Source organism: Lutra lutra, chromosome 1, assembly GCF_902655055.1.
Source record: "Lutra lutra chromosome 1, mLutLut1.2, whole genome shotgun sequence".
NCBI lineage: Eukaryota > Metazoa > Chordata > Mammalia > Carnivora > Mustelidae > Lutra > Lutra lutra.
In genome coordinates, this window is record NC_062278.1 from 6,618,149 (window position 1) to 6,643,073 (window position 24,925).

General features: G+C 43.6%; 1 protein-coding gene across 3 annotated transcripts in view; it reads left to right on the forward strand.

The window, feature by feature from the left end:
• ERG (ETS transcription factor ERG) overlaps window positions 1-24,925 on the forward strand; it is a 244,586-nt gene that overhangs the window by 6,643 nt on the left and 213,018 nt on the right. For 2 of the 3 annotated variants that reach the window (XM_047719905.1, XM_047719922.1), the window contains exon 1: window positions 6,574-7,003. The exons of the other annotated variant lie outside the window; for it this stretch is intronic. The gene's annotated coding sequence lies outside the window, so the exon portion shown is untranslated. Of the gene's footprint in view, window positions 1-6,573; window positions 7,004-24,925 lie in introns of those variants that run through there. 3 annotated transcript variants of the gene reach the window in all.

Genomic DNA, 24,925 nt, shown 5'->3' on the forward strand with positions numbered 1-24,925 from the left:
GGAGTGGCCCCTATGAGGTTTCTATGTCAAGGGCTCTGACATGCTATTTGGGGGTGATGGCAAAGACCAGTCAAGACAAGAGAAGAAAGGTGAGCTTCTTACCCCATGACACAGACCCTGATCTCTTAGGGACTGATGGGAGAACTTCATTTTTAGTCTCTGCATCAGGAGTGCGCATGTGAGCCTTTGGCTGGATGGCCCAGCTTCAGCGCGTGGCCCCCACTGCCTACCTGCCGGACCCCTGCAGTCTTAGCTGCTATCTCCGCTCTGATCCTTGTTTCTCTTTGGCTCTATCTTTAGTGTTTATTATGCATCTACTTCTGAATTCTTAAAAGCCTTGTTATATTGCATATATCCTTGTAGATCACTTTAAATCTTTTTTTTTTTTAAACAGGGTAGAGTATGAATAAAATAGCCCATCTTACAAAAATCGTGCAAAGAATGATCTAAACCACACCATAGGAAGATCAGAGAGGTCAGAGAGTGCTTCCAGAAGGACGAGGCATTGGAGCTGTGCAGTGCCATCTAGGCAGTGTGTGGGGGGTGGGGGGTGGGGTGCTGGTAGGTGCTTGGAGCATGGAGCATTGGGAGTGTCTGGGTCATGTAGCACAAGAACTACCCAGCCCTCCCGGTTTTGGGGGCACCAGTGTAGACACTTACTTTAGTATCCCAAGTGTGAAGTTAAAAGGTAGGGAATGAAATGATCTGGCAACAGGGAAGGGAGAGTGTGGTGTTTGGAAGATTGTAACCGACAGTGTCCACACCTGATGGTGCAGGCCAGGGACGTTTGTTGTCATGGTCACCCTCACCATGGCTCTTGGAAGGAGGCGCCCTTATTGCCCCTGTTTTCCAGAATAGCAGAGTGAGGCTTGGGAGTGCTAAGGCCAGAGTTACACAGATGGTAAGAACTTGCAGAGTGGAGTTCGGAACCCGAGCAGGGGCTCTGCTGTCCAGAATTCCCTTGGTCAGAGCAGGGGACCCCCTCCTGGAAGTGACAAGAAGGGAGCAGGTGGTAGAGAGGCAGAGGCAAGTGGAAGGTTGAGATAGCAGCCCTGGGTGAAGAAAGAAGAGTGCGCGTCTCCTGGTTAGTCTTACGTTTTCCTGTAGCCATAGTGAAATTATACAGTTTAAATACATAGTTTACATTTTACATTACTAAATACATAGTTTAAATTTTCCAGTAGCTACATGAGAAAGAAAAACCAGTTAAATTAATTTTAATAATCGACTTCATGTAACACAACATGTCCAACATGTTATCATGCCAATGTAATGCCTATAACTATTGGCGAGGCTTTTTGTATTATTATGTTTTACTTTAAATCTTCCAATTCCAGTGTGGTGTTTGGACTCAAAACACAGCTCAGTCTGGACCCACCGTATTTCGAGGGTTCAGTGGTGGCTGCTGCATTGTGACTCAGGGCAGGTTTAGAATTTTCGGCTAGGGGTTCCTATTTAACATAATCAGTAACATGAAACCCATCCTATAATTGGATCACAGGAGTAGAATTTTGTGACTTGGTGTCTCCTTTGGATCTCATCGAGAGTATCACTGTGGAACCAGATAAGATAGCAATAAAAAAATGGGAGGCTAGCATGACATATTTAGTACTAAATTTGCAGTTTTCTAATTGGAGGGAAGATGTATATATAATTTCCTGTTGACTCACTACATACTTTTAAAGAGCAAAATAAATACTTTCAGGCAGAAGCTTTGCATGCCTGGTAACGCATAGTGCTACTTTTATTGGAATCACGCTCTGACAACTTCATGAGTAAAAATCTTACTCGCACGTTCCCTGTTTAAAGATAACTCCAGGATGATGACATATTTCTTGCCTGGCATATGGACAGTTTCTTGAGAATAATGCAATTTTTCATTCGGAAGAATAGTATTCTTCTTCTTCTTCTTCTTTTTTTTTTTTTTTTTAAGATTTTATTTATTTGTTTTGCTGAGACACAGCCAGAGAGAGAACATAAGCAGGGAGAGTGGGTGAGGGAGAAGCAGGCTTCCTGCTGAGCAGAGACCCCGATGTGGTGAGGTGCAGGGCTCGATCCCTGGGCCCTGGGATCATGACCTGAGCTGAAGGCAGACACCTAACGACAGAGCCGTCCAGGCACTCAGAAGAATAGCATTCTTGAGGTGCTGTTATCCTTGCAAAAGAAAGAACATCTGTGAAGTGGACAGCTATAGGGTTAACTTTCAAGAGCCCGTGTTCACACAACATCTTCTAAGAAGGCCTCTCCCTCTTTAGGTAACACGCAAGTTCATGGCAAAGTCTTATAAAGTCAGTCGTGTCGTTCATATGCTACTTGGTATTATCAACGTGCTATGTGTGATGTGTCTTTGAATAACTTAGCTTTTTACCATATGCATGCTTTAGAGTTCAGATTTAATTTTTATGCAAAGTAAAAAACCTCACTGTAGGTTCTTACTCATTCACATTTCCCTGAATAAGAAATTTGTTTTCAGCGCCTGTCCCTGGTCTGCCGCAAACCCCTCGTCTGTGCTCCCTTGTAAATGGTTTGCTTTCATTATCACTAGTGCGTGATAAGGGAATTTCCCTGTCCTTGTTCTGCTGTATTGTTCCCAGTGGGCAATGCTTACTGTAAGGAAACAAACAAAAAAACCCCCAAAAGTGTGTTAAGTAAAATGCATGTGGCTTTTCTCCCCTCTAAATCCCTATATCAAATTTAACACCTCATTTGTACAGTTATTGGCAACCGAACACAAGGGACTAAGAATACTGGAATTTATATAAAAAAAAAAAAACACCAAAACTCAGAACTAATGAACAGGGCTGTATGTTCTTGTCTATGCCGTGGCCCATCTCTGGTGGCTGGAATGCTTCCCTGGAAGACCATGGAGGGACAACCCAAAAAGCAAGAATATCTTTATAAATGTAGGAATATAAATATGTAAATACATAAATATCTTGCGTGCAGTTGTCTCCCCTGTTTTCAAATGTGGGTAACAAAGCAGTTTTTTTTTTTTTAAGATTTTATTTATTTATTTGACAGACAGAGATCACAAGTAGGCAGAGAGAGAGGAGGAAGCAGGATCCCTGCTGAGCAGAGAGCCCGATGCGGGGCTTGATCCCAGGACCCTGAGATCATGACCTGAGCCGAAGGCAGAAGCTTAATCCGCTGAGCCACTCAGGCATCCCACAAAAGCAATTTTGCAGTCAAATCCTGTTCTGTTCACCACGGAGCCTGGGCCACCACGTGAGTTCCTTCCAGAGGTAAACTGAAATTCTATTCTTGGGCCACTGCCTGTGCACCCGATGCCGTGGGCTGCGTTCTGCCTCCCGGTTTCTCGTGGGAGTACGCGTTTAATTTAAGGTCCAAATTCTACTTGAGAAGTCTGAAGCACGTTAAATCTTCTTCAGTAACTCGCCTGGGGTTCCGCGCCGTGAACATGGGTAAATATGAGAATGTGAGAGGCGAGGGGGCTCCGCAGAGCGTGGGTGCGAGAACACATTGATGCAAGCCATGTGTGCTTGGAGTCTTGGAGGAAAATCCGTGTCACTGCTGGCAACCAGAACTTGAGGCTGGCTGGGTGGTTCGCAAGGGAAGGCTTGTGTCCAGTCACTTCTGCACTGGGTCCTTGCCCCTTCATCTGGGAGGACCTTGGAGACAATGTGCTGAAGGCAGGACTGTCGTGTGACGGAGGGGACAGAAAGCCAGCGGGGCTGCCTACCTTTGTCCCAAATGCTTTCCTCACTGGCTTCCCAGGTTGGGTGTTTACGGGTGTGAAATGGCCAACATGTGCTCCTGGAAGCTGCGATCTTTAGTTAGACTTGGGTTAATAACGACAACTGTAGAATTTTTCCTCTGGGCTGAACAGCTTTTGTATGCTCTGGGGCAATGGGGGAGGGTTCAGCGACATGACAAGTAGCACCTCGTAGAGCTACCTTGTCAATGGTTCAGAGCATCACTAAGTGCCTCCCTCTTCCTGTGGAGCCCTGGGCAGCCCCGTGTCCCCCTCAGCACCACAGTCTCCTACCTATCTCTCTGCGTGGGGCGGGTTTCCTTAAGCCTGTGAACTGTGTGGGTGTAGAAGAGAGTGCCAGCGACATTTCACCTGCCGTGGGCACGCACAGGGGCTAAAAGAAACAAGTCGGCGAGTCTAATGAAATCAGGCTGCATATCTGAAGCAATTTTGGAAAACCCTGCTGCGCTTTCTGTCCTCTGTCTGGTTTTCATGGAAATTTGTGTCTGGGAATGAGAGGGAATCGGAGTGGATTTGCTAGAGGCAGGTGCCTGCGTTCTTTGGCTTTGGCCGTTAGAAGTCAGGTCCGGGGACCTCCTTGGAGGGGGAGGGACCCCGAGGACTTAGGAGATTTGATGAGCAGCACGCAGTCTTTATAAGACAATGGGGGGGGATTTTCGCAGACTTTCTGATTTTTTCAAAATTATTCTTAAGTCCGCCCTTCTCTGGGATTTTTAGGACAGAAAACACACCCCACTTACTGTCCGTGTTCCACAAATTACCCTTTGAGCTTGTCGCCGTGTTATTTCTATAGCGGGCAATGCTGATGTACATAACTTCAGAGACGAGGAGTACAACGACTCCATTTCTTTGTCCAGCAAGATCCTGGCCAGTCCAGGTCAGGGGGACGTGCAGCAGCATCATGGCTGGCTCTGTTGGAAATATAAGCTATGTCCTGAGAGGCGGGGAATAAATTCTGGCCCACCCTAGATGAAAGAAGTGGTGGAAATGAGAATCAGAATTCGTTATGTTTGCACCGGCAAGGGAAGCAAGCCCGAACACTGGTTTTTAGTCTTTGCTCCAAGCAAGCGGAATAAGAATTGCATATCATGTATTTGAGAAGGTTAAATGCGCGCTTCCCTTTCGGAATAAGCAAGATTCGTGACAGGCTGAGGCAAGGCAAAGACTGCTGCCTGGGATACTTAATACGGAATGAAAAGATGTCCTGAGAAATCTTCAGCTGGTACATACATAAAAACTAGGATGAGGTTTTCGAGTAAGGACCCTCATCGCTTCGTTTGTCTCAGATCATTAGCTCTTTATTTCTGTGCTTTTTCATTTTTTGGTTTCTCTTCGGTTTTGTTTCTTGTGCTTGACACCCACTGGCTTCTAAAGCAAGACGTGATGTGTGTGGGAGCTGTTGGTAAAAAAGCACTTCAGGGACAGCATCGCCCTTATAGGAATAGTGATGGGGACATCCTGAGCAGATGGGACTCAGTGCGGACAGCATTTACTTGTCACTGAGGCTTTGGTGCTAAACCCCTCAGGAGAAGAAACAATGTCTTGTGATGCAGGTACCCATAGGCTTAAGTTGGTGTTTTCAACTTTGTTTCCTGACCAGTCCGTTGCAGAGTCTTTTCAGAGTCTTTTCAGACATTTTCCCCCTAATCCTCCTTTCTCCCACACGCGAATCTAACGTCCCAGACACTCTGTGTATGTGTTTTGGAGTTTTACGTTATATGTGTAGATGTATACCTACCTTCAGGTATAATCTGTACTTTCTACATGAAAAGAGTGAAGACTTTCCCTCATCCTCCGAGGACTGATTTTAGCCTCCTTGGGAATACACAATGCCCGGGCCTAGCTTTAAAAAACCTTATGTTTAAGAAAACAAAGGGCGGGGCACCTGGGTGGCTCAGTTGGTTAAGGGTCTGCCTTCGGCTCAAGTCACGATCGCAGCACGCAGGGATCGAGCCCCGCATCAGGCACGTCAGGCTGCCTGCTGGTCTGAAAGGCTGGAAGTCTGCTTCTCCCTCTCCTGCTCCCCCTGCTTGTGTTCCCTCTTTCACTGTCTCTGTCTCTCTCTGTGTCAAATAAATAAATAAAATCTTTAAAAAAAAAGGAAAAAAAAAAAAAGGAGAAGAGAGGGCATCTGCCCCAGAACATGGCCTGAAAACAGATAGTGATAAAGCGAAAAGGTCGTTGACCCTCCCTTTGTATTGCTCAAAGGGCTCCATTAAACCTGCCAGGACCACAGGCTCTTGCCACATGCGGAAAGGTGGTAGGATTCTTATCAGACTCGGGGTGGGTGAGATCAGAGGGGCTGCCGAAACACCCACCCACGCTTCCCAAACAAGCTGGCAGCAGCCAGTGCCACTCCCGGGGTAGCCCCTGGCAAGCCAGCCTTTCCTTCTGCATCTGGGCGGGAGCAGCCCTCCGGCTTCTGCAGATGGCCCTTTCCTGCCCCCTTGGACGGACGTATAAATGCGGGTCATGTTGCCGATCTGGTGCAGCTGGATTGCATTGACGCTCATGTTCCCCCTTCAGTAAAAATGGAAATATATTAAAAAATAAACAACCAAGAAAGACACGCTGAGTTGAAACCCAAAATCAATCAGAAGAGAAAAACACTTGGGCCGGCGTCAAGAGAAACAAAACTACGCCAGCACAAATTTTTATGAAAATGATCATTGAATAGTGTTTCCATGAAAAGGCGACTGACTCAGAGACGGAGGGTGAGTGTCCCGTGAGGCAGACCAGAGTCAGAAGGGCCCGCCCACGCCCGGGGCTGACAGCGGCGCGCAAGCAGTGTTACTAGAAGTGACCCAGCCATCCCGAAAATAGGAAAAAAGTACATGAGGGAAAAGCCAGATTCTTAGGAAGGGAGAGAAATGTGTGTTGTGAAACCAGCACAGCTCCGGAAGAATCTAGCACCGCTTTTGAGTCTCCTCTCCCCAGGAGCAGCCCCACAAGTAACCCTCTTGTTCTCCTGGGGAGCGCACGGTGCCCGATCTTCTAGAAGGGCCTGCTGAGAGGAGATGTGGCTGGGACGAAGGCAGGCACACGGATGAAGTCGCTTACTTAGGCTTACCTCCAGCTCGTGGCAGAGGAAGAGTTAACGGCATTTTCTGCTGGTAGGCTTCCTTCTGGAACATCACAGGGAAGCTTGCTTCTGTCCAGGCAGGAGATCCCAGGGGTAATGCGAGCATCTCCCCACTGCCCCGCAGGACCCCGAGGCTCCCTCCACCCCACCCCCGGCACTGTCTGTGCCCTGGATTTGGAATGCGAAAGGTACGTTGGTTCTTTCTGTCTTTGTTGTCTGTGTTTTAAGAGGTGTTTAACTCCAAGCAAGCAACCAGCTAGTTAGGACAGCTTGCTTTCCTGAAACTTTCCCCTGTTCTTCTTTCCAAGTGGGCTCTTTTTAATGTCCTAGAGACAGACATGAGTTTGAGTCAGCGGTGACCCACAGTCAGAATTTTGACAATGAGCGGCAGGATGACCGAATGCTATGTCATGGTCACAGGGAGCACAGATTTGGAAGTTGATGAATGCCTGCCCTTAAAAATCACTAAAAATACCTCTTCACACTATGACTCCTCACACAGGGGATGCCATAGTAGTAAAATCGGTACCTGGGTGGTTTTGTTTTCTTTTTTTGGTAATAAAGTCATGTTAGATGATATGTCAGTATGTGCCTGCACCCTTACTTACATGACACGTGTTTACCTTGTCGACTATCTGTCCCACCTTCCACGACTGTAGCTCACACTGACTTTACTGTGCTCTCCCTGGGGAATTCTCTTCCAACTTAGTCGCTGGGACTTTTGACTACGAAACGGCCCAGCAGCTTAGAAAATGTTGTTGATCCTACTGAACCGGGGTCAGTGAGGACACCAAGCCCATCCACCTCTGTATCCAGAAAGAGAAAATATCCAAAAGTTTCATTACCTAAGTCATCTCAGACTCCTTCCCCTGTTTGGCTCTGTTTTATTCAATATGATCCCTGTGTGGTATTTTCCTTCCCCCAATATTTTAATTAGAGGTGAGCTCTTACATATAGATGTAAGATAATATTACATATTAATTATGTATATTATTATATGTATAATGTGTATATGTATAATATTAATGTAATTAATATTACATATACATGTAGATAATATTACATAGGTTGTGGGTATAAATATATAACATGGTATTATAATACATATACACAATAATTCTGTATTGTGACAACCGTGTGACCAGAGCCTAGAGAGAACTTTAAACTGTCTCTTCCTAAACCACATGCACAGAAGTTTGAGGAGGACCCGGGTTGTACTGAATTTTACTCTCCTGGTAACTACTCAGGTAGAAAAAGACTGTTCTATGCTGATCTCCTTATAAGGATTTCCAGAGACTGAGGCACCTACTGTCTGTGTATAGGAAGGCTCCAGGATACTAAGAAACCACACCTAAATACCAGCGCTCACAAGATAAGTGGGACTTCTGAAAAGTGTTTTTATCCTGGAAAGCTGAAATCTTTAAGAAAATAAGATTTTTGTTATACACAACTAATGAATCATTGAACATTACATCAAACACTAATGATATATGTTGGCTAATTGAATTTAAATTAAAAAAAGAATAAAAAGATTTTTGAAAGCGAAGATGTCTCCCCATTTTGTTCTGTGTTGTAATAAATGGAAGTTTCTTTTAAAGGGACGCTTCTCCTCAGTAGGAATATTGTCACGTTGACTTGAGGAGAGAAAGAGACCCTACTAACAGAGCCAATTTTTCCTTGGCAAAGAAGCCAACCGCAGTCCCTGATTTTTCATTTCTCTTTCTGGCTTGGCCCTGGTTCAGGCTGGCCTATCTGACTCCATGCTGGATTCAGGGATGCCACCCAGAAAGGGGAGAGTATGGCTGGAGACACTTGGGGGGAAATGTCCAAGCCCACTAACATTTGTTGAGGGGAGCCATGGGGGACACAGAAAGGGACTGCGTGTGGTCACACCACTCCCCAGCGATCCCCGCCTTCCAAAACCTGGAGTGTTTTCTGCAGGCACTCAGCTGTGGGTCCCCCCCCAAAGGGATGGGGTTTGTTACCCTGGCCCCATCTCCAGCCCCCACAGGCTCCTGCCCTTTGTTCTTTTCTCAGATTTGCTTGAAAACTCTCTGAACACATGGAATTCACACCAACACCCAGTTTAATTATTCTTTATGTTGACCAAGAATGGTCCTGGGGGAGTCTTCAAAGCATCTGGCCACCCCAAATGTGGCAACGCTCACTGATACATTGTGACTGAGTAGAACCTTTGTTTAACCTTTTGAGTTTTGTTCTTGTTGTGTGGAATATTTCAGGAGAGGACTGGATTGAATGGGTCCTTTCGTTCTTCAGAACACCTAGTTTCTTAGTGGGGCGTTAAGACCTCCACTTGCCTCTTAAATAAAAGGACCAGGGGCTCCTGTGCTGTTGGCTGTGGCCTGTGTCAAGCTTAGGAGAGGGAAGAAGTGGGTCCTCATTCTGTCCCCCTGCACACCTGCCCCTTCCCTGTCTGAGGGTGAGGTTCGTGGAGGGCGTGGGGACTCACTGGGTATGTCTAGAAAGATGTTTTTGTTCCTCCACTTGGGGTTTTAGTCCTGAGACTGCTAATTAAACCATCCCATAAGTCTTCCATTATAGGTAGTAAAACCTAATTTTAGATTTCCTGCTTGGGCCAGTGTTCTGCTTGGTTGCTACAAGGTTGGCAAGGGGCTGGACCCAGGGAGCAGACTGCTCAAATCAGGCCTTTTTCTCACGTGTTTGGGGTTTGGTTGGAATTCCCTGATGGCTTTTATCTTAAGTTTCAAAAACTGCCGTAGATGACTACTTGAAATGCTGCAGCTCAGTTCTTTTTAGTGGACAGCTTTGACGCAAGGAATCCAAGAAGGGGCTTTGGGGAGAGAGAGGGCATCAGGTGTTTAGAAGGATGAAGGCAATAGGACCGCGCTACGTTGCTGAGAACACAAGATTCTTTCCCCTGCCTGTGGTCTGAAACTCAGCCCCTACCTCAAGCTGCAACCTTCTTAGGAAACCTCCTGTCTGTGCCAGAAGTCTATTAGAACATGTTCTTCCTTCCCACCCCTCTGTCGCCAGTGCTCCAGCATCTTCCACCAGGGATGCTGAATGGTTCAGTGGGTGGAAAGGGAGGGATTGGGGCTGTGTTTGGGACTTCCTCCCAATCTCAAATCTAGGGGCTGCCTTTTTGACCCTCCGACTTGGAAAGGTGAATTAATTTAATTTAATTAATTTATTTTTGGAAATGTGAATTTAGAAGGCCTGTGTGTGCAACAAAATTATAAGGATATTTTGGGTCTAAGGCAGCCGAACGTGGTTACCTGCAAAGGAAAGATGAAACCTGTGGACTGTTCTCCCCCATGTGTCCCCCACCCCTCCGCTGGAGACTTGGCAGGCAGTAGAGCATCCTGGGTAAAGGCTGGGGACATGTGTGTGGGTTTATTGGTTGTAGGAGGGTGGGTGTGAGCTAAAATCTATAGGAACAGTGTCCTAAAATGTTTAAAGCTTTCAGGAGGTATGTCTGGGCATTTTGGAACTTTAGAGGGTGGTATCTGTAATACTTTGTTTGTTGTGAATATATTAGAACATACACATAAATGAAAATATTTAAATCTTTCCACACTCAGACATTATGGCTACTGACAATGGTGCATTTACTTCTAGAATAATGGTGATTCTTTTAGATATACTCTTTTTCCAGGAGTAGATCATATCACATAGGAAGTTTATATAACCTGTTTTTTTTTTTTTCACTTGATAACATGTTGTAAGTATATGTCCATGTCAATAAATAGGCTTAATGAAATATCTTCTTTCTGCCACGTTATTTTAAGACTGTTCAGGATTCCACTGTAGGGCCCTATATTGGGACGGGTTTAACCAGTCTTCTCCATTGGGTATTTACCCTGATTTCCATTTTTGTTATTATAATCCCAGAGTCCACTATCTTTTTTTTTTTTTTTAAAGATTTTATTTATTTATTTGACAGACAGAGATCACAAGTAGGCAGAGAGGCAGGCAGAGAGAGAGGAGGAAGCAGGCTCCCCGCAGAGCAGAGAGCCCGATGCGGGACTCGATCCCAGGACCCTGAGATCATGACCTGAGCCGAAGGCAGCGGCCTAACCCACTGAGCCACCCAGGCACCCCCAGAGTCCACTATCTTGACTGGAGAACACAGATGCCCCGGCCCCATCACAGACCAATTAAATCAGACTCTCTTGGGGGTGAGGCCTAGAGGTCAGTATTCTCACCTGTCTTTAGGGCTGGAAATCATGGTTGCAAACCACACTGCATGGTTTTCCGAAGAGCAGGATACATTCTTGGAAGTGGACGTGTGTGGTCAGAGTTTGAATCTTCGTCTTTTGCTATACTCTGCCAGCCTATCGTTCAGAAGCTTTTTCTTTTTCAGCAAATTCACACTTTAAGCTCTAAGGCTTCTGGAAAGCGAAGGATGAAAGGGACTTGCACGTGGACTTGGGGACGAGGTTTGTGCAGTACCAAATAAGCACACAGAGCTGTTTGGCTTTTGCTGAGATTTTTGGTATTGTGACAAGACCTAAATAAACAAATGACCATTAAGAAGAAAATCATGAAGAAGAATGTATTTGGGGCCGGTTTCTCCCCATGGAGTTTTGGTCAGACCACAGAGCAGACTTCACAGCCCTGGCCAGGAGCAAGGGACCGTGCTACAGGACCAAGCTTTCTGCCTCTCTGGGCTCCTAACCGTTCTGCAGAGATCTCCCACACCACACCCGCCAGGTGTCAGGTTTCTTCACTCTGGAGGTCCTCTGTGCCTTTGATAACTTTTTACTTTAATTGCTATTGTTTTTTTCAAAATAATAACCGATGCATAAAGTTAAGTAACATTGCTGGGCTTATCATGAAAAAAAATGCTCATTCTCTGCCCTCCACCTTCTTCTGTCATTTACCTCCATATTTGTAAGTCCTGGGCTCCTGGCTCTTCTTATGTTTTCAATTTGGATATTATCAATTTTCTATGAAGGACGATGGAATTAAATTCCCTCCCCTCCCTCCATCCTCCGTTCCTCCATCCTTCCAGAGTAGTTAAGCAAAAATGTCAGTCAGATTAATGTTCACTTCGAACGTTATTGTAACTGTGTAAATGCAAGAGGGGACCACATGATCTGCTGCGATTACATTTTGTCTTTTCCCAGATTTCATAACTGGCATTGGAGTGTTGTCTACGTTTTTCTAGGTACTTATCAAGAAGACTGCCTTCTGTGGGGTTGGCATCTCTTCTCCTGGTTGGGGGACACATGGGGCCATCTGTCAGGGCTGCGGAAGGAAGGGAAGAGGAGGACCCTTGGGGAAGCTGTGCTGGCGAGCTCGGGTGACCTGGTTGCTTCCAGGCACACTGTTTCCCTGGGTCTTCATTCACTGTAAAGTCCAGGAAGATAAAGAATTGGAGATGCTTTTTATGCTGACCAGCCAACAGAAGCTGGTGGCTGAGCAGAACGGTCTTCATTTAGATCTTAGCTTAGAATAGACCATCACTGGCAGGACGAGCTTTGCCCGGGTCACAGATGTGCCTCCCGTTGTGTAGCTTTCCACAGCATCTTTCCCTCTGTGGCTCATTTAGGGCTCTTACGACTTAAGAGTCCATGATTCCTGTCTGTAAACCATCATGGGTATTTGTCTCTTCCCTTTTTGATCGTTTGTCCTATTATCTGATAAGTAACATGAATAAACACTTGCTTCCTTCTAAGTAGGGAGGGCACCCAGACAGTGACCACCCGTCGCTCCTAACATGGGGCCCCCGTCATCTGGATGGGATACTTTCCCCCTTTAGGCGGTTGGACCTGGAGAGGAACTCTGGATGACATCTTATGCCATGGCAGCTGTGGCCAAGGTGGGGGATCAGATATTGGATTGGCTTATGGGAGCCAAAGTACGTTCCTCCCTTGATGATCCCCTCAAAAATGAAAGGAAGGTTCCCTCAGGTTTGTATATTTCCAATTTCATCTGCTTCTCACTCACAGGTGCTTCATTCCTTGGCTTGAGCAAATACCTTCAGGGGAAGGGAACCAGATGTCTCCTTAAAAAAAAAAATAAAATAAATAAAAAGAATTATTTAGCTCGAGGAGACTTTTATTCAACCAGAATTGATTATAAAAGCCAATAAATGCCCCTTCCCAGTGGAATCAAACTCTTTTGCTGGAAGCCCATGCACTCTTGCCCTGTCCTATCCCACCAACCCCATTTTCCCCAGACACCCACTCCCATTGGAGACCAGTGTGAAAACCAGCTGGCCTATTCTGTCCATTTCTTGTTTGAGAAAGTAGTCACCTGCCAAAGTCCAATATTGCAGGACCTGTGATTGGCACAGCGGGAGACTCTTGCCCAATAGCTCCTATCCTGTTTCTCATTCCAACCTCAGTCACGCGAGGGTCGACCCATTTGCTAAGTCCGAGGGGATTGCTATCACGTGACCCCAAACACGTGCCACTCAGCTATTAGCTTTGCGGTCAACATTACCTAAACAGGGAAAGATTACTGCAAAGTGGTTGGTCATCACATTGTATTTTAAACTCACTAATTACGCTTTGAAAATATCATATTCAATGCTTTTGCAACGGTTTCTGAACTTGGGAAATGAGAACTTTTTTTCCCCGTAAGGGAAGACAGGCCTGTGAAGTTTCCTCATGATTTTTTTTCATACATGTAATTTTTTACTATTTATTTATCAATATATTTATTATATTTTTTTGCTAGCTCAGCATAGGTTCTTTTTTTATTTTTAAATTTTTACTTATTTTTTTCTTTTTTTAAAGTGTGGTACATTCTTTATAATTGACGAACCAGTATCAATACATTATTATCAATTTGAATCCATAGTTTACATTAGAGTGCACTCTGTGTTGTCTGTTCTGTGGGACGGGACAAATGTGTAATGCCATGGATACATCAGGGCAGTATCCTACTGGACAGTCTCACTGCCCTAAAAATCCTCTGTGCCACACTTGCTCGTCCCTCCCTTCCTTCCCCCAGGCCCACAGCCAACACCGGCCTTGTTACTATCCCCATGGTTTTGCCCTTTCCAGAATGTCACAGAGCTGGGATCACACAGATGGCTTCTTTCACTTAGTACTAGGCATTAAGGTTCCTGCGTATCTCTCTGTGGTTGGTGAGCTCCCTTCTTTTCACGGCCAAGTAATATTCCCCGGCAGGATGACTGCAGCTTGCCTATCCCTTCCCCTATTGAAGGGTATCTTGGTTGCTTCCAGTTATCTTCAGCTGTTATCTTTGTGATGTTTGTCATAGTTAGAATGACATTTCAGAAGGAAGGATACAGCCTCTAGGTGAAATGTTGTGGGATTGTAATCAAAATTGAGATTCTAATAATGGCACATCAGTATGCATCCAAGCAAAGGGATCTGATTATTTTTGGTACATGTGTTGCAGATTTCCCCTAGGTCTGTATCATTTTAGGTCTTTGCTCAGGAGTGAATTTGATCTCTGTGATTTGATCCCCAAATCACTCTGTGTACACAGGCATTCTCCCCCATCACTGTGTTTGAAAGCTGGACCTCATTGTGTTTCTGGCTGGAGAGGTAGATTTTTATCTACATGAGATCCTTAGAACCTAGTGTAGAAGCTTCTCCTCGGCATTTTTAATGCTTATATTGTCTTTCCCACATAGTCCTGGGGTGGGGAAATCACCCCCTCCCTAAATGGTCCTTTCCATCTCGGTCTCATTCCCTTTGTCAGCATGAGCTTCCTTCGACGGACCTCAGAGGGTGTCTGTCATTGTGTCTACTTTTACCTTCTACATTAACCCAGCAAGGCATCTGTTTTTGCTCATGACTGGTATGATTAACACCTACCACAGTGCCGGGTTCCTAGAAATCTTTCAATGAATATTTATCAAATAATTTCAAAACTGAACGAACGGATGAACATTTGATCGGCCTTCATGGATTTCAAATGCATATTTCCTTCAACATCTCTCTTTGCAGACCAAGTACAACTAATTTTTTTAAACCTCATTTTATACAATATGGTTTTTTTTTTGAGCAGTCTTATATTGATTTCATTTTTCAGGGACACTTCTTTTTTTTTTTTTTTTTTTTCTGTCTGTGTTCTTCTTGGAAAGCCATGACCAGAATAGTCCCTAAGAAATCTGGGACCATTACGTTTTGTGATCTGGGCTCAATGCTTCCTTTTTTTTTTTTTTTTTAAAGATTTTATTTATTTATTTGACAGAGAGAGATCACAAGTAGACAGAGAGGCAGGCAGAGAGAGAGAGAGAGAGAGAGAGAGAGAGAAGCAGGCTCCCTGCTGAGCAGAGAGCCCAATGCGGGCCTCGATCCCAGGACCCTGAGATCATGACCTGAGCCGAAGGCAGCGGCTTAACCCACTGAGCCACCCAGGCGCCCTCAATGCTTCCTTTGACTGTGTTCACTTCATGGCAGTCCCATTACACTGCCTTTGAAAACACTCATGTGTTTTCTTGGCATTGACTCCTGCCTAGTCAAACCCCTGTCATTCAGTATATAGGGCAGCTCTTAAAAATTCAAGACAAAGAAAATAATCTGAGACTTCAAATTGTATCTTATAGAATTGAAGTTGCAGATAATATTTTAAAAAATATTTTATTTATTTATTTGACAGAGAGACAGCAAGAGAGGGAACACAAGCAGGGAGAGCGGGAGAGGGAGAAGCAGGCTTCCACTGAGCAGAGAGCCCGATGTGGGGCTGGATCCCAGGATTCTCGGATCACGACCTGAGCCGAAGACAGATGCTTAACAACTGAGCTGCCCAGGCGCCCCAGATAATATATTTTTTTAAATTCATATTATATTTTTTAATGTCCTTATAGGATTTTTTTTCATAAGTATACTCCACGTATTTTCATTAAGTTAACTTTCAATGATTTGGGTATAGGAATACTCTAATTTCAGGCATAGTCATGTTTGGAAATGTTAACTTTTTAAAAAAAATTAGTACAGTTGACACCTAATAATAATTTGTAAATGGAACAAATAAAGCTTCTAAAATGATTTGACCTTAGAGAACAATGCATGAGGCAGAAAAGTGAGAAGACAAAAAGAACTAAATAAACAAAACCTCACACAAACCTGTGACAAGACACCAGACCTATAATGATTTCTACACATGGATGTACCGTGGAAGAAAGGATGTGGGTTCATTAATAGAGACAACATTTATGACTCTGTGCCAGCCAGTGGTTTAGGCTTTCCACATGTGAACCAGTGGAATCCCGTACAACACCAACTATGGGAAGGCACATTTTAATGATTAGTTTTTATTGTGGTAAAAAACACATAACATCAAATGGACCATTCTAACCCTTTTTAAGTGGATGGTTCAGTTGTGTCAAGTATATTCATGTTGTTGTGAAGCAGACCTCCAGAACTTTTTCGCCTGGCAAGTCTGAAACTCCAACCTGGCCAAACAACAGCCCCTCCCTCCACTGCCTCATGGTGGTCCCCATTATACTTTCTGGCCCCTCCTGTCAGTGGAATCGTACTGCATTTGTTCTTATGCGACGGGCTTGTTTCCCTTAGCGGCGTGTCATCATGTTGCAGCACAAGACAAAATTTCCTTCCTTTTTAAGGCTGAATGCTATTCTATTGTCTGTATAGACCATTCTTTTTTTTTTTTTAAAGATTTTATTTATTTATTTGAGAGGGAGGGAGCACGAGCAGTGGGGTGTGAGGAGAGGGGTCGGGGAGAGGGTGAAGCAGGCTCCCTGCTCAGCAGGGAGCCCGATGGGGGACTTGAACCCAGGACCCTGGGATCATGAGCTGTGCTCAAGGAGACACTTAACTGACTGAGCCATGCAGCGCCCCAGCCACTTCTTTTTTTTTTTTTTTGGGTCCATTTGTCTGCTGAGGGACAGGGTGTTTCCTCCTCTTGGCTAGTGAGTACTGCTGCTATGAGTATCTTTTTCAAGAACCTCTTTTGATTCTTTTGGGTATCTACCAGCGGTGGCATTGCTGGATCATAGGGTAATTCTATGTTTAATGTTTTGAAGAACCTCCGTTCCGTTTCTTATTAACAGTTGTACCATTTTACAGTCCCGCCAGTATCGCATAGGGGCTTTGATTTTTCCACATCTTGGTCAACACATGCCATTTCTGTTTCTTTTTTTTTTTACTTTTTAATTTTATTAAAAATAAATGAATATTTTATTAATAATATTTTATTAAACATAAAATTTAACTTTTATCTATTTATTATTTTTTTATTTTTTATTAACATGTAATGTATTATTTGCTTCAGGGGTACGGGTCTGTGATGCATCAGTCTTACACAATTCACAGAGCTTCCCATAGCACATACCTTCCCCTGTCCATCGGCCAGCCATTTTCTGTTTCTTAAAAAAATTTTTTTTATAGTAGCCATCCTAATGGGTGCGAGGTGGTATTTCATTGTGTTTTTGACCTAAGCTTTTCTTTGTTTTTTTTTAGTATTTTTAATTTATTTTTGTGAGAGAGAGAGACAGAGGGAATGAGAGTGAGCTGGAGGTGGGGGAGGGGCAGAGAGGGAGAAGCAGACTCCCAGCTGAACAGGACGTGGCACTCGATCCCAGGACCCTGCGATCATGACCCGAGCCGAAGCCAGACCCTTAACCCCCTTAACTGACTAAGCCACCTAGGCGCCCTGCCCTGCATTTTCTGATGCCTAGTGATATTGATGATTTGTCATATGCTTGTGGGTCACCTATATATGGCAAATACTTGTACTACATCCGTTATATGCATAAGGAAGTCTGAGGAAGAAAGGTCAGTCGGTTGTTCTGAGCCCTATAGAGAGGAAAGGATGGAACCAGCATTTGAATCTGGAGGTGGAGCTACTGTTTCTGGTTGTAACTGCTGTGTTCTGTTTTATTTATTTATTTTTTAATTTCTACTTATTTATTTATTTAAATTTATTTTTATTTTATTCATTTTTTAATCATTTTTTAAAGGTATTTTATTTAAATTTTATTTAATTTCTTTTTTTTTCCTAACATTTAAAAAAATGTATCAATTCAACCAGAAACATACCTCATTAGGTTTTGGTGTAATAGTCAGTGAATCATTATTTGTGTATAACATCCAGTTCTCATCATATCACATACTCTCCTTTTTTTTTTATTTTCAGCATAACAGTATTTATTGTTTTTGTACCACACCCAGTGCTGCATGCAATCCATGCTCTCTCTAATACCCACCACCTGGTTTTTTAAAAATTTATTTTATTTTTATTTATTTTTATTTTTTATTTATTATTTTATTTGTTTATTTTTTATTTATTTTTTATTTATTTATTATCATTATATTTTATTTTATTATTTATTTTATTTATTTCCCACACATGAGCAGTGTGGGAGAATGGTGTTCCTTCAAGTAGTTTTTCTTTTTCTTTTAAAAAAATATTTTATTTATTTATTTTGTGGGGGAGGGGCAAAGGGAGAGCAGGAGAGAAATTCAAGCAGACTCCCCCCTGAGCAGAGAGTCCCACAAAGGGCTTGATCTGAAACCAAGAGTCCACATTCAACAGACTGAGGTACCCAGGCATCCCATCGAGTAGTTCTTTTCAAATGCTCTTCCTTATATTGGACTCATGACTGAACTTTGAGCAAAGAGGGTAGAAGAGAGCCCTTTCTACACTTTCTCTCCTTCCCTCCTTCTTTCCTTCCAGGAAAGGCAGGTCCTTGGAGAATGGCAAGGTGACCAGGACAGAGTATGGTAATCAAGGAAGTCACAGACAAATTTGGGCAATGAATAGGGTATCTGTGTAATTTTTCTTTCCAAGCTAGGAATGAAAGAAGACACCATAAATAATTCTATTGACAACAGACTGTCTTGGACTGTCTTGGACAAACTAGGATGTGTGATTCAGAGATCAGGGATATATGAAAACTGTAATATGAGTTGGGTAATAAATGTTAAAAATAAGGGAGGGTTTAAAGCATTTTAGAACTTGAGAGCTGACTCTCTGTAGTGTGCTGGCGGAGTGATGAATCAGGCAGAAACCATTTAGGCTGGGTTTCCCAAGAGAAGCACACTCTCCAGAACCTTCTATGGGATTTTGTTTGCAGGTGCCGGGTTGGCAGTGCTTCCTGACTTGTGGTGGATCCTGCAGGAGACAGGAGATGCCAGGAGGCCTGAGATGGGATGAGGACCAGGGCTACCCAGGAGGTCGGGACAGGGGGACGGGTCTTTTTACCACCAAGGATAGATCTTTGCCAAGGTAGGGGTGGAAAAGTCACGGGAATCAGGTGGGCCTACGCAGTAACACAGAGTTGTCCTAGTATTACTGAGGATTTTGCCCAAAGGAAAGGAAAGTAGTAAAAAGGAGGTCAAAATTGGGACCGCGCCATCTCTTAAAAAGGATGGGCAGGCTATAAAAGTCTTCCCAGGCTGTTAGTTATTTTGTTTCTCCTGCAGATGATATATATGGCAGCAACAGAATGTTAAGTTACCACTAAAAGCAAAATTTCCCCCGATGTGCTTTAAAGAGACGAGACATGTGGGTGTTTAGTGTTACTGATTCTTCCTGATGCCATTTTTTTTAAACCAAATTTTCTATGACTCATAGAAACTCCCATTCTCTCAACTGTGAGAATATGTGAAACCTTGTGCTCAGCCTGAGAAATGTTCAAGCAAAGACAGCCTTAATGGAAAGCTCAGTGTGGGGAACCCTGTGTTTGGAAGGTGCTAGGTTGTTGTTCCTGAGGGCGGGATGTGCATGTGGTTGAGGGTGTTGGATGCCCAGGGTTAAGAAAACATTTCCCCACCTGAAACATTTGCAATGGGCCGGTGAGTCTTCCTGGTCTCTGCCAGCGCTGAATGCAGCCAGATTATAAGGGCTTTTTTTTTTTTTTTTTTTTTTTTTTTTGCCGTCTTTCAATTTCTATGAAATGGAGAAGATGAGGCATCCTTTATCTTTGTCTTTTTTTTTATTTTGTTCTTTTCCTCCCTCCCTCCCTCCTTTCCTTTCTTTTTCCTTCCTTTCTTCCTTCCTTCTTTCCTCTCTTCCCTTCCCTTCCCTTCCCTTTCCTTTCTCCTTCCATCCCTCCCTTCCCTTCCCTTCCCTTTCCCTCCTTCCTTCCTTCCTTCCCTCCTTCCTTTCTTGCCTTCCCTTCCCTTTCCTTTTTCCTTTTGTTTCTCCCTTTCCTTCCCTTCCCTTCCCTTCCCTTCCCTTCCCTTCCCTTCCCTTCCCTTTCCTTTCTCCTTCCATCCCTTCCTTCCCTTCCCTTCCCTTTCCCTCCTTCCCTCCTTCCTTCCCTCCTTCCTTTCTTGCCTTCCCTTCCCTTTCCTTTTTCCTTTTGTTTCTCCCTTTCCTTCCCTTCCCTTCCCTTCCCTTTCCCTCCCTCCCTCCCTCCTTTCCTCCCTCCTTCCTTCCTTCCCTCCTTCCTTTCTTTCGCCTCTCTCTTTCTCTCTTTCTTTCTTTCTTTCTTTCCCAGGGTTCTCAAATTCAGCTGCATGTCCTTCTTCCTTTGGGAAGGTGTATGGTGAATAAGTGTCTTTGTATGGCACCTCCCTGGATTCTTGACATTTTTCAAAGTGAGTTCATCCAAAGAGCAAGTACTTACTGGGTCACAACTGTTTCTTAAAGTTCCCCCTTTCGGGGCACCTGGGTGGCTCAGTGGGTTAAGCCTCTGCCTTTGGCTCAGGTCAGGATCTCAGGGGATCTCAGGGACCTGGGATTGAGCCCCACAACGGGCTTTCTGCTCAGCAGGGAGCCTGCTTCCCTCTCTCTCTCTCTGCCTGCCTCTTTGCCCACTTGTGATCTTTGTCTGGAATAAAAAAAAAAAAAAGTTCCCCCTTTCTGCATGTGATCCTATGAAACCTTGAAGAATTACAGCTTGGTGCCTAAAAACATTTTCAAGTTGATTTTCATGTGTATGAAGATAGCTTGTTATCCGTAAGTACTCTTTCTTCCCTTCTTCCTCAGTAACAGAACTCTGGCATGCTCCCCAAGAACAAAGACCACATGTCCCAGCTTCCCTTGTAGCTGAGTGCAGCTGACTAGAATGTGAAAAGAAGGGCCAGATACAACTTCCAGGAAGTATCCCTAAAGGGGAGGTTGGACTTCTAGGTAGAATCTTTAAAGGGTGCACACTCTCCCTTCCTTTATCCTTCCTACCTGCTGGATTGTTGATGTGATGGCTGGCGTTGGGGCAGTTTTTTTGTGTCTGGCTTATTTCACTTAGCAGAGTGTCTTTAAGGTTCTTCTATGATACAGCATGTATGAGAATTTCATTCCTTTTTAGACTGAATAACATGCCGTTATGTCTATAGCACATTTGGTTTATCCATTCATCTATTGGTGGGCATTTAGGTTGTTTCTACCTTTTGCCTGTTGTGAATAGGCTGCTGTGAACATTGGTGTAGGTATCTGTTTGATTCTCTGCTTTTAGTCCTTTTGTGTATAAACCCAGAAGTGGACTCGCTGGATCATATGGCAATTCTAGTTTTCGAGGAGCTGCCCACCCTTTCATGGTGGCTGTACTATTTTACATTTCCACCAGTATTGCCCAAGTGTTCCACTTTTTTTTACATTCTCACCAATACCTGTGACTTTCTGCTACTTTGACAACAGCCATCCTAATGGGTGTGAAGTGATAACTCAGTGTAATTTGGACTTGCATTTCCCAAATGATGAGTGATGTTGAAGATCTTTTCTTGTGCTTGTTGTCCATCTGTATGTCTGTTCAAGTCCTTTGCCAATTTTTAAGTAGGGTTTCTTGTTTTTAAAAGTGACCATTATTATATATATATATATATATATATATATATATATATTTTTTTTTTTTTTTAAAGATTTTATTTATTTATTTGACAGAGAGAGACACAGAGAGAGAAGGAACACAAGCAGGGTGAGCAGGAGAGGGAGAAGCAGGCTTCCTGCTGAGCAGGGAGTCTGATATGGGGCTCAATCCCAGGACTCTGGGATCATGACCTGAGCCAAGGGCAGAGGCTTTAACCCACTGAGCCACCCAGGCGCCCCCCCCATTATTATATTTTTAATCAATTTATCTTCTGTCATTTACAAGTGAAATGAACCTTAACTTTGGGAAACTTTAGTGTTCAATTGTAAATGTTGTCCACCTAAAATCAGGTCCCTTCTTAGCATCAGTAGTAATAGTAATGGCAAAAATAACAATGATTAGTTTAGCACAGTTTGGGGGATAGGAGACTACTTTGGATGACATTTATACATGAAAGCTGTGTATTGCTGCTTTCCATATCTCTTGATAAAAGAGAAAAAATTAATAAATGCAGATACAAACTGATTATTTATTTTAAAAATCATGTAAAAATGCTCGACTGAGCCTGGTTGACTCTGGAGTAAGAGCCTGGACCAGCAGAAGGAAGTGATGGGGAGCTGGATAGGAGAGAAGTGGGGATGGGCAGTGAGGTGCTGTGTACCCCCTGTGAGGACCTCCCACTACTATGGGAAGGAAACAGCCGGGTTCTTCCAGTTGCCAGATGGGTATGGCCAACTCTGCTATGTTCACTGTCGTCTGGTTACAGACACGTCCTGAGAGAAACACTCTGAGAAGTGGTGGGTGTGCAGGAGGCTACTGGTCAAGGCCGCCGTGTGTTTTAATTGACCCCTTCCTCAGTCGTGAGGTCATCATTCAGAGTGATGAGTTTGTGGTTCTGGGTAGCGTATGGGGCTCATCCACAATCGATGGCTCACGTGGTCCCCTAGACGGGCAAAGCTCTGGAGAATTGTTTTTAAATGGCTGACCTCATGCAACCCTTTTATTGACTCTGTGGTCTTTTGTTTCTTTCTGGCATGAGTGTAATTCAGTGTAGAAAAAAATTATAAGTACAGAGAAGCAAAAGGAAGAGAGAAAAAAAAAAAAAAAAGCTCTCTCTGACTTTCTTGAGAGTTAGCCACTATCATTATCTTGTTTTTATATATTTCCAGACCCTACGATGCACCATTGTAAAAGACATTCATTGAAGAAGCACTGCATCTCCTCCTTGCATAGGAGTGTTAACAATACTTAAAAATTCTAAGGGGATCAGACAAATGAGCGAGTCACCTCTTTAGAAAGCTGGAAAAAACTGGCTTCTTAGGAAATGCTGAATTCTTTTGTGCTCATCATTATAATATCACATTCTAAGTGTGGAAATATAGGGGCAGCTGGGTGGCTCAGTGGGTCAAGCATCTGACTCTTGGTTTCAGCTCAGGTCATGATCTCCAGGTTGTAAGATCGAGCCCGTGTTGGGCTCCAGGCTCAGCGGGGAGTCTGAAGATTCTCTCCCTCTTCCTCTTTCTCTCTCCCCACTCAGGCTCACTCTCTCTCTCTCTCTCAAATAAATAAATCAATTTAAAAACAATAAATATAGCAATATTGAATGTAATTCACTAGCTTTCATGTCCTGTGTCACCAGGAGTGTTGCTGAGTGGACATTGTTTTCTTTATGGTGGGGCTTTCTCAAGCAAGGGAATGGTTCACTGAGTGTGTTCAGTTGCACGCCCCTCAGCAGGGCAGCTGTTCCATGCTGAGGCTCTGCCAGCAGCCCACACTGGAAGACCCCATTGTCGTATTACTGGGAAGTGGGGCTTGATCGACCCTTTCTGGGTCAATCCAAAAGCTGGATTCACTCACTTTTCCTAGTAGACTTACTGGATGCATTGTTACATTAATGTCTGGACAATTTTATGTCCTTTGTACTACTTCATAAGAAGTCTTCAAAAACAATCATTTGTTTGTTTGGTTTTAGTATGAAATTTGGACATCTGCTTCTGTTGCTGTTCAGTGAATACTATTTCTTGCAAATACTTTTTTTTTGTGCTTTTAGAAACCACTTTGCATGTAAAATATTGCTTACATTTTTATTGTTTCACTGTTTCACTTGCCAATACATCTTTTCCCATGACATACAGTGTCCACCATCAATTACGGCTACAGAGTGGAGTTCAGTTGTAGGAGGGATCATACTTACGGGTAAAACAAATACAAAATTTTCTCATCTTAATTTCTTCAAAAGCAGCTCCTTTGTCATCGTTTGGTTTCCTGGGATTGCCACATTCAGAGAAGAGGTGTCTTCTCTCGACCAAAAAGAAGCCATTAGTAAATTAGGGTTGTGAATAAACAATACATATTTTATTTTCCTTATTGAGTTGCAGTATTAAACTCTACATTTAGAAAGGATGGTACAACTTAAAAAAGATGTAAAAATGGCAAGCCATAAAAATAACTATAGGCTTACTTTCCCCCTCATTTTAAAATACATTTTTGGCTTATACTTGACACACTAACCTTTAAATGTCATATATTATGAGGTGACTATACCAGTGCATGACCTCCAGTGGCTCACAATGTGACTTCTGAGCTGGTCTATACCCTGTTCGGAGGAATCGGTCCACGGAGTACACATTTGATGTCGCAGTGATGTCACATTCTTATAAAAGTTCCAAGCAGAGAGAGTCAATTATCATATGGTTTCACTGATTTGTGGAGCATAACAAATAGCATGGAGGACAAGGGGAGATGGAGAGGAGAAGGGCGTTGAGGGAAATTGGAAGGGGAGGTGAACCATGAGAGACTATGGACTCTGAAAAACAATCTGGGGGTTTTGAAGGGGCGGGGTGGGAGGTTGGGGGCACCAGGTGGTGGGTATTAGAGAGGGCACGGATTGCATGGAGCACTGGGTGTGGTACAAAAACAATGAATACTGTTACGCTGAAAATAAATTTAAAAAAAATTAAAAAAAAGTCTTAAAAAAAAAAGTTTCCAAACCCTTCTCCCTTGGTGTCCATCTCTCTTCCTGGTTGAGGAATGAACATTCTGCGAGTTGGCAGGTGGCCCACAGACCACACTTTGAACACCAGTGTTGCAGAAGACATTGGGGTTCACAGTTGACTCAGAATTCAGTCTGTCGGTCAGTGCGTTTATTTAAATGAGGTTCAAATATTATCTTATTACTGTGGGCTTTTTGGGGGCTGCTCTGATGAGTTTACCTAAGATGATTCTAAATAGTCACCATAATGCTAACAGTATTAATTAATTCAGTGCAGAATACTCTGCTTTCCACAAAGCAGCTGGTGCAGAGCTGTGCTTTTATTGTAGACCTATTCAAAAGTAAAGTGTTGATGTGAAAACCAAGAGAAGTTGGATCTTGAAGCCAACTCTCCAGCGTCGAGCTGACCTAAGACTTCTTTTCTTCCTTTTGGCT